This window comes from Pseudorca crassidens, chromosome X (genome assembly GCF_039906515.1).
Source record: "Pseudorca crassidens isolate mPseCra1 chromosome X, mPseCra1.hap1, whole genome shotgun sequence".
NCBI classification, from domain to species: domain Eukaryota; kingdom Metazoa; phylum Chordata; class Mammalia; order Artiodactyla; family Delphinidae; genus Pseudorca; species Pseudorca crassidens.
This window is the reverse complement of record NC_090317.1, coordinates 91,485,055-91,498,806: the sequence shown is the minus strand read 5'-3', so window position 1 is coordinate 91,498,806 and position 13,752 is coordinate 91,485,055. Positions and strand designations below refer to the sequence as shown.

The 13,752-nt window shown below is 42.3% G+C and overlaps 1 pseudogene; it reads right to left on the bottom strand.

Moving 5' to 3' along the window:
- Positions 1–9,970: 9,970 nt before the first annotated feature.
- On the bottom strand, positions 9,971–12,505 carry LOC137216684 (U3 small nucleolar RNA-associated protein 25 homolog pseudogene; annotated as a pseudogene).
- Between the last annotated feature and the right edge of the window lie 1,247 nt (positions 12,506–13,752).

Genomic DNA, 13,752 nt, shown 5'->3' with positions numbered 1-13,752 from the left:
AGAAATAAATGCAAATATGTTAATAATCACAATAAATATAATAGAAGAAATTCGCCAGCTAAAAGATTAAATTTTGTCACTGGGATAAAAAATGCAAGTTACCATCTGTTTATGGGAGACATCTAAAACATAAGGACAGAAAAGGTGGAAAGTCAAAGGATGGTGTGGTTATATTAATAGCAGACAATACAGACTTTAAGGCAAAAAATACTAAAAATAAAGAGAATAACTGCATAATGATAAAAAGTTCAATTCACTAAGAAGTTTTAATTCTAAAATCATACGCATTAATACGTAATAGTCTCTTGTGGTTGCCAAGGGGAAGGTGGTGGGGAAGGGAAGTATTGGGAGTTTGGGATTAGCAGATGCAAGCTATTATATATAGGATGAATAAACAACAAGGTCCTACTGCATAACACAGGGAACTATATTCAATATCCTGTGATAAATCATAATAGAAAAAAATATGAAAAAGAATATATATATGTATAACCGAGTTACTTTGCTGTACAGCAGAAATTAACACATTGTAAATCAACTGTACTTCAATAAAATTTTTTAAAAATGAAAAAAATAGTCTCAAGACATACAAGACAGAAGTTGATAGTACTAGTAGGGAAAAAGAAAAGAAATCTAATGTATATCATACATTACTGCTCTCAACTATCACTTGTACTTGGCTAGGATGTCGGGGGACAACTCAGACGAGATGTCTCTACTGAGCACCTTCAGATATCACTCCTGCGCTGAGAGATATTTGACTCTACCACAGAATTTATGTGAATTCGGACATGTTAATCTAATCTCTCTAAGCTATAGTTTTCTTTTCTTTTTTTAACTTTTAATTTTATTTATTTGTTTATTTCAGTTTCCTTATCTTTTATTATTTATTTAAACATCTTTATTGCAGTATAATTGCTTGACAATGTTTTGTTAGTTTCTGCTTTATAACAAAGTGAATCAGCTATACATATACATATATCCCCATATCTCCTCCCTTTTGTGTCTCCCTCCCACCCTCCCTATCTCACCCCTTTAGGTAGTCACAAAGCACCGAGCTCATCTCCCTGTGCTATGCAGCTGCTTCCCACTCGCTATCTATTTAACATTTGGTAGTATATATTACTCCATGCCACTCTCTCACTTCGTCCCAGCTTACCCTTCCCCCTCCCTGTGTCCTCAAGTCCATTCTCTACATCTGCATCATTACATTATTCCTGTCCTGCCCCTAGGTTCTTCATAACCATTTATTTTTTTTAGATTCCATATATATGTGTTAGCATATGATATTTGTTTTCCTCTTTCTGACTTACTTCACTCTGTATGACAGACTCTAGGTCCATCCACCTCACTACAAATAACTCAATTTCGTTTCTTTTTATGGCTGAGTAATATTCCATTGTATATATGTGCCACATCTTCTTTATCCATTCATCTGTCAATGGGCACTTAGATTGCTTCCATGTCCTGGCTATTGTAAACAGTGCTGCAATGAACACTGTGGTACAAGACTCTTTTTGAATTATGGTTTTCTCAGGGTATATGCCCAGTAGTGGGATTGCTGGGTCATATGGTAGTCCTATTTTTATAAACTTTTAATTTTATATTGGAGTACAGTTGATTAACAATGTTGTGCTAGTTTCAGGTGTACAGAAAAGTGGTTCAGTTATAAGCTATAGTTTTCTCATTAGTAAAACGGCAATAAAAATCTTTATCCCTTGGGGATATAGTTGGGAATAAACTATATAGTGCATGTGTTGGAAAGTTTTTTCTGCCCATCACTTCCATCACTGGTTCTGCCTAGATGAAATGCCAAGGTTCAGCGGGATCTCCCTTCCCAAATCCCATTACCTTTCTAGGCTCTCAGCAGGTCACTGTTATTCTGTGAGGGGCTTGTGAGTGCCCTGGGCCATGGAAAACAGAGCTGTCACATGAAGTTTTCATAATATGTGCAACAGGAATGACATATTTATCATAGCAGAATGTGGACACTACGTTCACTTGTGGCCAATTATGTAGGATGAGGTACTCCAAGTGTTTTCTCTCTTCCTCATTGCCACCCCAAGAGTTATGTCCCATAAGCTCTGGGAAAGACTGAACATAATTATGCCCTAATTGGGATCTGGAATGCTCATGCCTAGGTCCTCTGCCTCTTTGTCTTCTCCTAACATTTTCTATTCTCATCAGCTGAACATGTAACTGGACCTAGGATCTCTCCCTGTCCAACCTACCCATAATATATCACAGAAAAGCCCTGTTTTGTGGTGTGCAGAAATCCCTTCACTTTGACACCTTGTTGGGGGGACTTGTTCTGGAAAGCTCTCACTCTCCTTTCCTGAAGTTGGTAAAAAATTTTTTTAAAACCCTGTCGAAACTTTTTTATTAGTTTATCTTTCTAGCTACCCTGTATTAGCCATGAGGACCACGGCCAGCTTCACAACACATTCCTTTCCAAGTTGCATTTTCTTTCTCTTTCAGTGACTTTGGGCTTCCTGTTTTTCCTCCCGACCATCTATAATGCAAGAAATAAGTCAAGGATGGAGTTATAATGCATCTGGTAAGTCTTAGAATTCATTCGTAATAGGGCAAAACAGGAAACAGTCCAAATATCCATCAGCTGGTGAATGGATAAACAAATTGTGATACATCCATACAATGGCTAATTACTCAGCAATAAAAAGAAGCAAAAGTGCTGACATACAATACAAATGAGTTTCAAAAGTGTTATGCTGAGTGAAAGAAGCCAGACGCAAAAGACCATACTGTGTGACGCCATATATCTAAACTCCATATCACTCTATAACTCCATATGCATGCCTCTGTACTGTATGTTTACCTGAAACTCCAGAACAGGCAAATCTAGTCCATGGTGACATAAAGAAGGTCAGTGGTTACCTCAGGTTGGAGGCGGTGTATAGACCAGAAGTATCATGAGGGAGACTTCTGGGGACTATTCTATATTCTGATTTGAATGAGTTGTCAAAACTCATCAAATTGTACACTTAATATGTGAGCACATTATATACCTTACTGTGTATATTATCCCTCAATAAAAGAAAAGTTTTTTAAAAAACAACAAAACTTAGAACACAGGATTTACCTCAGAATAATACTAACCCACACCTTTTCCAAGAGGCATAGGTCTGTTTTTCCCAAGCATATTGATGCTTCGACAGATTCTAATTTTCTAACGTTTGCACCCATGGGATCTTCCTCTGTGGTCCTCTCCCTGCCTGAAGTCTCACCTGAAGGCGTTGGGGACTGAGTGATAGCTGCCTGAGTAGAGGGGATGGATCCATTTTGTTTTTTTTGTTTTTTGTATTTTTTTTTTTTTTTTTTTTGCGATACGCGGGCCTCTCACTGCTGTGGCCTCTCTTGTTGCGGAGCACAGGCTCCGGACGCGCAGGCTCAGCGGCCATGGCTCACGGGCCCAGCTGCTTCGCCGCACGTGGGATCCCCGCGGACCGGGGCACGAACCCGCGTCCCCTGCATCGGCAGGCGGACCCTCAACCACTGCGCCGCCACTAGGGAAGCCCTCCATTTTGTTTGATGCTGTCTTCCTCACACCTCAACAATGCCTGGACCAGGGTTAGTGCCATAAATATGTGCTGAATGAATGACACTGGAAAGCCTCCTACAGTAACTGCGAGGACATTTCATCTCGTGAACTTTTTAAGGTGCATGGTTCCCCACAACTTACTTGGTTTGTGTGCAAGAAAAATCCTCACTCAAGGAGAGAGGGCTGCAGTAAGGTGGAACAGTGGGAGCTGTTTGTCAGTCTCTTCCCATGATCTCCATTTCCGTTGGTTCCCAGCAGATCTTTTCCCAAGAGTCAGTATCCAGCAGATTTTACATAGACGTGCATACAAGTAACTATCTTGCTGGTACAAACAGATCCAAAATAAACATTCCCACAGTATTTCTGATTATTTTCTTTATTGGGGTATAATTTACATACAATAAAATGCTACCATCTTAGGGTATGTAGGGTGTTGAGTTTTCACAAATATATAGACCCATGTAACCTCAACCCGTACCAAGATATTTCTATCACTCCAGAAAGTTTCATCATGATCTCTTCCCAGTCAATCCTCCCCACCCATTAGTAACCATTATTCTGACTTCTATCACAATAGATTAGTTTTGCTTTTCTAAAACTTCAAGTAAATGGAATCATACAGATTGTACTCTTTTCTTTGTGGCTTCTTTTACACAGCATATTGCTTTTGAGATTCCTCCATGCTGTTGCATGTATCAGTTTTTTTGTTCCTTTTTATTGCTGAATAGTATTTCATTGTATGGATGTACCAGGGTTGTTAACCTAGTCACCTGTTGTTGGATAGTTTGGAGCTATTATGAATAATGTTGCTATGCACATCCATGAAGGGCAATGAGTTGGTTTCTGAAATGAAAGTCATAACATCCTTCAGGAAAGCTCAGTGTTTGGCTGCTCCATAGTTTCGGTTTTAGAAACTATGTGGGTCAGTAACTGGCAGTCTGGGAAGATGGATGATTGGAAACCTGCTGGGGGTGTGGAACTGGTGTGCCTGTGTTGGGCATTATTCAGGGTTCCTGTGGTCATCACTGTGGATTAGTGATATGAAGAGCCTGGCCATGCCAGTGACTGGGGGACTTTGAAGTGTCCACTGGCAGTCCCTGTAGTTCAGCCATGGGTGGCTTCTGCTGGTCAGTGAATGATTGGCAGCCAGAGGAATCAGGGGCATGGTCCCAGGGATTTGGGACCTCACATGACCAGAGATCAACTTTCCTGAGTTCGTCAATCACTGGAGGACCTGGTGCACACCTGGTTTTCAGTGTCTAAGAAGTGGGTGGGGAGGGTGAGTTTGAGTTTTCATCTCTGTCAGAAGAGGGAGGACCAGGTAGGTTGCCCTGGATGTGCACTGAAACATGCAGAAGCTCAGTTTATGCACACAAGATGTTGTCTCCCCTCAGCCTGAGCACTTTGAAGACAATGGAAAATAGGAATATTGTTTATTGGGAGCCAACCCTGCATGGGGTTCAGAATCGCAGAGTGACAGGGACTTCCCTGGTGGTCCAGTGGTTAAGACTCCGCGCTCCCAATGTAGGGGGCATGGGTTTGATCCCTGGTTGGGGAAGATCCCACATGCCGCATGGCACGGCCAAAAAAAAAAAAAAAAGAATCGCAGAGTGACTGAGTATGGGCACTTTGGAGTCAGCTGAACTTGGCTTAAGTATTTCCTGGTCCTTCTACTTGCTAGCAGTGTGACCTTGGGCAACCGACTTCACCTCACTGTGCTTCCGCTGCTTCTACTGTCAAATGGTCCAAATGATGATCATTGTCAGGTAGCTGACAAGGTTGCAGTGAAAATTAAATGAGGTACCTGATATTGATCACCAGGGCCTCAGGGCAGAGGCAAGTTCCAGACTTGGTGTCCCTGAGACAGGTCACCATCTTCCTGCTGCATGAGCACTACGTGGCTGGTGTCCCACATCCAGAGCCCTTCCTGTTTCAGTGGAAAATGTGGTGCAGCCGATGGAAGAAAGGTGAGATGGGAGGGTCAGCCCCACAGCCTAGAGGAGGGGGAGGCAGCTCCCTGCAGGGTGTCTGCGAGCGAGGTCTGGGTCGGGGTGACCACCGGCCCCAGTCAGGGAGACGCTACCCCCTGATGCCCCGCACAGGCCCTTCAGTCCTCACTGGCTCTGTGCACATGCTCAGTTGATCCCCACCAGAGCTGCTTTCCCCCAGCACAATACTGTTAAATAAGCTATAGACCTAATTCAAATTTCACCATTTTTCCCACTAGTGTTCTTGTTTCAAGATCTTCTCCAAACTTTGACTGTTCCTCCGTCTATCCTTGTCTTTAATGACCTTGACACTTTTGAAAAGTACAGTTCAGGTATTTTGTAGACTGTCTCTCAACTTAGGTTTGTCTGTTATTTTCTCATGATTAGATTGTGGTTTTGCATTTTAGCAAGAATGCCACAGAAATGTCCTCAGTGCACTTCTTGAGGAGGTACGTGATGTCGATGTTAAACTTGATCATTTGGTTAAGGTAATATCTGCTGGTTTCTCCATTGTAAAGTTTCTATTTTTCGCATTGTACTTAATAAATACCTTGGGGAAGATACTTTGAGACTATGCGAATATTCTGTTTCTATTCAATCTTTTGCCCACTAATTTTAGCATTTATCAGTGGATCTTGCCTACAACAATTATTACCGTGGTGTTTGCCCAATAGTGGTTTTGTATTTCCTTCATTCCTTCTACATTTATTAATTGGGATTATTCTCTAAGAAAGAGCTGTCCCTCCCCTCTCACTTATTTATTGTCTTTTTATTCACTTTTTAATTTATATCAGTATGGACTCATGGATATTTATTTTATTCTCTGGGTTATCCTCCAATACAGTAGCCCCTCCTTATCCGCAGTTTAGTTTTCCACAGTTTCAGTTACCCATGGTCAAATGTGGTCCAAAAATATTAAATGGAAAATTCCAGAAACCAACAATTTATAAGTTTTAAAATTGTGTGCCATTCTGAGTGGTGTGATTAAATCTCCCGCCATCCCGCTTCGTCCTGCCTGGGGCTGTGAATCATCCCTTCATCCAGTGTATCCCACCCGTTTGTTGCAATATAGCAGTGATTGTGTTCAAGTAACCACTATTTTACTTAATAATGGCCCCAAAGTGCAGGAGTAGTGATGCTGGCAGTTTGGCTATTCTCTACTGTGCCTAACTTATAAATTAAACTTTATCATAGGTATGTATGTGTATAGGGAAAAATAGTATGTATGAGGTTCGGTACAATATGTGGTTTCAGGCATCCATTGGGGATCTTGGAACATATCCCCCATGGATAAGGGGGGAGCTACTGAACTAGCATTATTTATTGTGTTGTTCACATTTTCCCAGCTGTGGCCATTGGGAGCTCCTTCACGTTGGCTCCTGTGTCCTTTTTTTTATTGTTTAAATAAACTTTAAAAAACTACAATAGCTTTCGATTTATAGAAAAGTCTCAAAGATAGTTTTCCCTATCGTTAACATCCTACATTGCTATGGTATGTTTGTCACAACTAAGGAACCAACATTGGTACATTACTGTTAACTAAACTACACACTTTATTTGCATTTCTTTGGTGTTAAACTAATGTTTTTTTTTTCTGTTGCAGGATCTCATCCAGGACACCACATTACATTTATTCATCATGTCTCTTTGGCTTCCCCTAGACTGTGAGTTTCTCAAACTTTCCTTGTTTGTGATGACCTTGACAGTTTCTAGGAGTACTGGTCAAGTGATTGATAGAACATTCTTCAGTTGCTCTTATCTGACATTTTTCTCATTACCAGACTAGGGTTTGAGATTTTGGGAAGAATACCACAGAAGTGAAGTACCATTCTCATCACTTCATATCAGGGGTACATGCTATCAACCTGACTTATCCCCAATAATGTTAACCTTGATCACTCCCTTGGCAGAGGTTTGCCAGCTTTCTCCACTATAAAGATACTCCCCACCCCCTTTCTATACTCCAGTCTTAGGAAGCAAGTCACTAAGCACACCCAGGGATGGGGAGAGGATGTTAACCACTACCTCCTGGACGGGGAAATATCTACACACATTATTTGAAATTCTCCAAGTTATCTGTCTCATCTCTCCCATTTATTAGTTTATTCAATCATGTATTTATACCAGTATGGACTTATGGATATTCATTTTTATTTCATGGGTTATAATCCAATACTATTGTTTATGTTTTGTTGCTCAGATCTCTAGCTTTGGCCATTAGGAGCTCCTCTGGGTTGGCTTCTGTATCTTTTTGACATGCCCTGCCTTTTTTGAGTACGTTCTTACTTTTTGGCACCACAAGATGTTTCAGGTTCATCTTGTAGTTTCCCTGCTCCAGCCCTGGACTCAAGCACTTCTCCAAGAAGCCCTAACTCCTTTTATTGGAGAATGGTATTGAGAAACAGGATCTGGGCACTAAATGTGCTCACTGACTAGGCAGAACACTCCAGTGTTACCTAGTATATTCTTAGAGCCCAATCAAGAGACAGAAATCACACAGGAGTTTGAAGAGAGCATGTTTAATATAAGTAATTAACTATAACAGGGAATTGGAGGAATGGGAGATTGGCTACTAAGAGGTAAAGAGCACTCCAAAGAATAGCAAATATAGGGAGTAGCCTTTATCCCTAGTGCTGAGATAAAGCACCTGAGAAAGAGGCCACTCCCCATCTCTCCGCCCCGGCTTAGAATTTGATCTAATTGGAAAGGGCACGACCAAGACCCATTGGATGGCAGAGAAGTTTGCTGAGCTGGTTGGCGGGGCTTGATGGAAGTCTGCCCTCTGGGATGACGGGGGAAGACGTTTATGGGATGTGCCACATGCTTATGGCCGCTGGGTGCTGCTGTCCACCTAGGGATGCACTGCAGAAGCCATGGGTGCTGCAGGAACTTGGTGAGAGCAGCACACCAGAGCTAGGAAGAGAAGTCTCTTCCTCCTCCAGTGTCTTTCTATGCCCTCTACTGATAACTGAAATACTTAGGCTAATTTCTTTCCTTTCCCATCCTCTTCAGTGCCGTTATACTATTCATTTTTAATATAGGTATGTTCATTTGTTAGTGTATATGTCATTTAGGGTTCACCCCACATTGTAGTTAATTTTAATTTTTTTGGAGGATGTGAAACAGTATGGTTTCATGAATCAAAGCTACACAAAAAGGTATATTCAGAGAAGCGTCACTTATCTCCTTGTCCCTACTATCCTGTCCCTTTCCCACCTATCCCCTGTAGGTAAGTGAGCTCTTTAGTTTCAAGTGTATCCTCCTGTATTTCTTTTGCAAGGACATGTATGTCTTCTTATATCCCCTTCTTTCTAGACACTCTTTAAAGCTTCACATTTTTCATTTAACAGTATGAAATCATTCCATATCCATTCATAGTCTTCCTTTTGTTGGAGATCTTTAAGGTGGATTTCTAGATGTAGGATTGCTGCCTCAAGAGGTAAGAACAAATGTAGTTTAGTTAGATATTACCCAATTCCTCGCCAGAAGGATCAAACCAGTTTGTGTTCCCAACAGAAATATACTAGAGTGCTTTTTTCCCCACAGCCTCACCAACATAACATATTGTCACACTTTTAATTTTTACCAGTCTGATAGATGAGACATGGCATCTTGGTGTTATTTTAATGTGCATTTTGCTAATTGTAAGTAAGTTTGAGCTTTAAAAATATATTTGGTGGCCATCGTACATCTCTTTTTCTTTTTGTGAATTACCTGTTCATGTCTTCCCATTTTTTAAATTTGTTTTGTATTAAAGTATAGTTGATTCACAATGTTGTGTTAATTTCTGCTGTACAGCAGTGATTCAGTTATACATATACATACATTCTTTTTAAAATATTTTTTTCCATTGTTTATCCATTCCATATATAATAGCTTGCATATGCTAACCCCAGCGTCCCACTCCATCCCTCCCCCACCCTCCATCCCCCTTGGAAACCACAAGTCTGTTTTCTACGTCTGTGAGTCTGTTTCTGTTTCGTAGATGCATTTGTGTCAGGTTTTAGATTTCATATATAAGTGATATCATATGGTGTTTGTCTTTCTCTTTCTGACTTACTGCACTTAGTATGATAATCTCTAGTTGCATCCCTGTTGCTGAAAATGGCATTATCTCATTCTTTTTGATGGCTGAGTAGTATTCCATTGTATATATGTACCACATCTTCTTTATCCATTCATCTGTCAATGGACATTTAGGTTGCTCCCACATTTTTAAAATGAGGTTTTTAGGCCCATGTTTCTCAATTTTTAAGAGTTCTTTATATCAGGGATCAGCAAACTAGAACCCATAGGCCAAATCTGGCCCACCACCAGTTTTTATAAATAAAGTTTTATTGAAACACAGCCACACTCATTTGTTTACATATTGTCTATGCTGCTTTCACACTACCCCTGCAGAGTTGGTAGTGTAGATTGAGTCAATTCTTTTCGTTCTTTTTTTTTTAAGAATTTACCAAGTGTAATAAATTAGAGGTGAAGTCACAACAAAAGAATTTATGGCGTCCAAAAAAATTCACAAGTAGAAGTTTCCTTCTATCAACTTCTCAGAGTCCCATGAGCTCTCCCCTGACCTCTGAAAGATGGGTTTTACCAAAATCTGGTTTACACTGAACTTTTCAGGTATATATGATCTGAAAAGAAAGAAGTATCTGAAAAAAACCTGCCTGGTGCTCCTTCCTTGTTGCAGCCCTTCTTTGTGTAAGTGATCAGAATCAGGTCCAAGTGACACAGAACCAAGCATGACATATCACACCAAACACCATTTCCTGTCCAACCAATTCTCATCTCTCTCCAGTAATGAAGAGGTGGACGTTCTTCTTGGACTGCAGCATCTGTGCAGCCCGCTCGACCCCGACCACAGCAGCCAACCTCTGGGCATCGTACTTGGAGTAGAGGACAGTGCAGGTCCAGGCAGCTTCCTCTCCTCTGGTGGTGGCTTGCAGCATGTTACAGACTTCACTGTAGAAGTGGGGATATGTTGGCAGTTCATAGAAAATCAGGTTCCTGATGCCTTTTATTGTGTATCTTTTGTAGAAATGGAAGCGCTCTGTGAGGAGCAGGAACTGCTTCTCTCCTTGAAGGAAGAAGTGTCTGGCCCTGGAGACACCAGACTTCTGGGCACACTCGCAGATATGAGTGAAGTTCAGTTCCTCCTTCCTGAAGTAATTTCGGAGACGCACAAAGTCCAAGTAGGAGGGGACATAGATAAGCGTGTGAGACATGACTGCATCACGATACTGAGGCAAAATCTTGTTGACGAAAAAGTTAAACCTGGCATCAATCACTGAAGCTAGGTTTTCAGCTTCCATCCTCTGGAAGACACGTGGGAGCTGCACCAGGACATGACTGATGCAGCCTGTCATCGGGACGTTCCTCACAGCCACCTGGCCTTGCCCATGGACGCAGTATTTGATGAACACAGAGTTGATCTGGGCATCCTGCAGGGCCCCAGACAGCAGCGTCTGACGATAGTACTTGGACCAATTATTGAGGCTCCACATGCGCACTCGAGAAAAGTCCACCCCATGTGAGTCCAAGGGCAGTAGGTCCATGTGGTTCATCAAATGCAAGACATGCTCCCAGTTCTGCATCAGGTAAATGTCAGCTTGATCAATGATGAGAAGCTCAATAGAAGACAGAAAGTCAAAATCTCTCTTCTTCTCTCCTTCTCCACCAATGATGGTCCTCAAGCCCAGAGGGGAGGCAATGAGGATGTCTGACGAATAGAAGGGGGCATAAAGTCGGATGCTTCTCTGCAGTATTGCCACTCCAGTCCTGAACTGGTCATCGATGTTGCCGACAAATACAGCTTCATAATCCTCAGGCCTCTTCAGGTTGGGTGGTCTCTCCTTGGGATCTGAGCCATACTCTCCATTAAACCTTTTTGTTGCCTACAATTATTTTCTTCTTGCTGTCGCCCTCAAGAAGACTGATGAAGAGCTGTACCACCCGCAAAGCAGCTTCCCGGAATGGCACCACTATCAGCACCTTGGGCCTCGTTAGCCCTTGGTCCCTGAAGTCATCATCATCACCCACCCCAAGTTTCTGGCTTCGGCACCTGCTGTTGTTGGTAAGCACCTGGGCATTGGCTTTGAGGACGTGATTTATCACATGCAGGCAGTACACGTGGCGGATCTCTTCCCCATTCTTCAGGGCAGTCCTTTCTGGGTAGAACAGGTCCCGGTAAGAATTCATAATTAAGAAGAGCTCTTTCTGGAGGGGTGTGAAGGGGCTACTTGAATTTGGGGGACCAGAGAGGAACTGGCTGTTGGTCTTGATCCAGGTGGATTCCAGAGGCTTCTGGAGATGAAGTGACTTTAAGTCAATGTCCTTTGGGGGTTTACAGGTTTCCGGTTTCCAACTGTTGAAACCTGGATGAAAAGACAAGCTGGCCCAGGATGGGCCATTTTAGCTGGTGGGTAGTTTTGGGATTTGTGGCAACAGCCTGGATTTCTTTTTCTTTCAGTTCTTTGTTTACATGTTGTGCAGATGGATCTTGTAATGCTTTCAGAGAACAGTTGCCTTCTCTTTCCTCTTCGAGAAAGTTGGTTTCTAGGCTGAAGAGTGACTCATGTTTTGCATCTGTAAACTCCTCTGGGGATTCCTCTGATGTGCCAGGTGGCCCGTGCCCATCTTTTCCCTTAGGGTCAGCAGGTAAGGCCGCATTCTTCTGCATGTCAGTAGACGCTACTGCCGTCTCTTCCTCCACACTGATGTCACTATCGCCATCTTCAAGATTCATTTCTGTCTCATCTATAACACTGTCTTCTTCCTCTTCCTCCTCCTCATCTTCCTTGGAAACATCCTTTAATGTGGCAAGTAGTCTGTTGTAACCAGAAACTTGTTCTGGTTCACTCTCTGCTTCACTTTCAGAACTTGAAGTATCTAAACTCTCTGACAGTTGACAAGTCTGTGGTTTTGCTTCCTTTCTGGAAACCCTTGGAAGGTGGAAAACAGAAGTTCAATGTTTTGAAATAAAAGATTTGGTAAAGCTGTCTTCTCTTGTAACTTAGAAAGATCAGTGGACGAAAGCAGTTCAGGAGCTTGTAGTTCTAAAGAAGTCATGATCCACACCATTGTAAAGAAATCATACCCCAATAAAGATGTTAAAAAAAAAAAGTCATGATCAAGTGGGGTTTATTCCAGAGACGCAAGGATAGTTCAACATCAGCCCGAGAGGCTTGTCTGCTCACCCGCCGGGGTGGGCGGGGCTGGGAGCTCAATTCTTTTCATTCTTGTTTCTTTATTCTGCTCTGTGGTAGTTATTTCCACTATTTTATCTTCCAGGTCACTTATCCGTTCTTCTGCCTCAGTTATTCTGCTATTGATTCCTTCTAGAGAATTTTGTATTTCATTTATTGTGTTGTTCATCATTGTTTCTTTGCGCTTTAATTCTTCTAGGTCCTTGTTAAACGTTTCTTGTATTTTCTCCATTCTATTTCCAAGATTTTGGATCATCTTTACTATCATTACTCTGAATTCTTTTTTAGGTAGACTGCCTATTTCCTCATCATTTGTTTGGTCTGGTGGGTTTTTACCTTGCTCCTTCATCTGCTGTGTGTTTCTCTGTCTTCTCATTTTGCTTAACTTACTGTGTTTGGTGTCTCCTTTTTGCAGGCTGCAGGTTCATAGTTCTTGTTGTTTTTGATGTCTGCCCCCAGTGGCTAAGGTTGGTTCAGTGGGTTGTGCGGGCTTCCTGGTGAGGGGGGACTGGTGCCTGTGTTCTTGTGGATGAGGCTGGATCTTGTCTTTCTGGTGGGCAGAACCGTGTCCGGTGGTGTTTTGCGGTGTCTGGGACCTTATTATGATTTTAGGCAGCCTCTCTGCTAATGGGTGGGGTTGTGTTCCTGCCTTGCTAGTTGTAGGGTGTCCAGCACTGTAGCTTGCTGGTTGTTGAATGGAGCTGGCTCTTAGCTTTGAGATGGAGATCTCTGGGAGAGCTTTCACTGTTTGATATTACGTGGAGCTGGGAGGTCTCTGGTGGTCCAATGTCCTGATCTCGGCTTTCCCACCTCAGAGGCACAGGCCTGACACTTGGCTGGAGCACCAAGACCCTGTCAGCCACATGGCTCAGAATTAAAGGGAGAAAGAAAGAAAGAAAGAGAGAGAGAGAGAGGGAGGGAGGCAGGGAAGGAGGGTGGGAGGGAGGAAGAGAGAGAGAGAGAGAGAGAGAGAGAGAGAAAGAAGGAAAGAAAGAAAGAA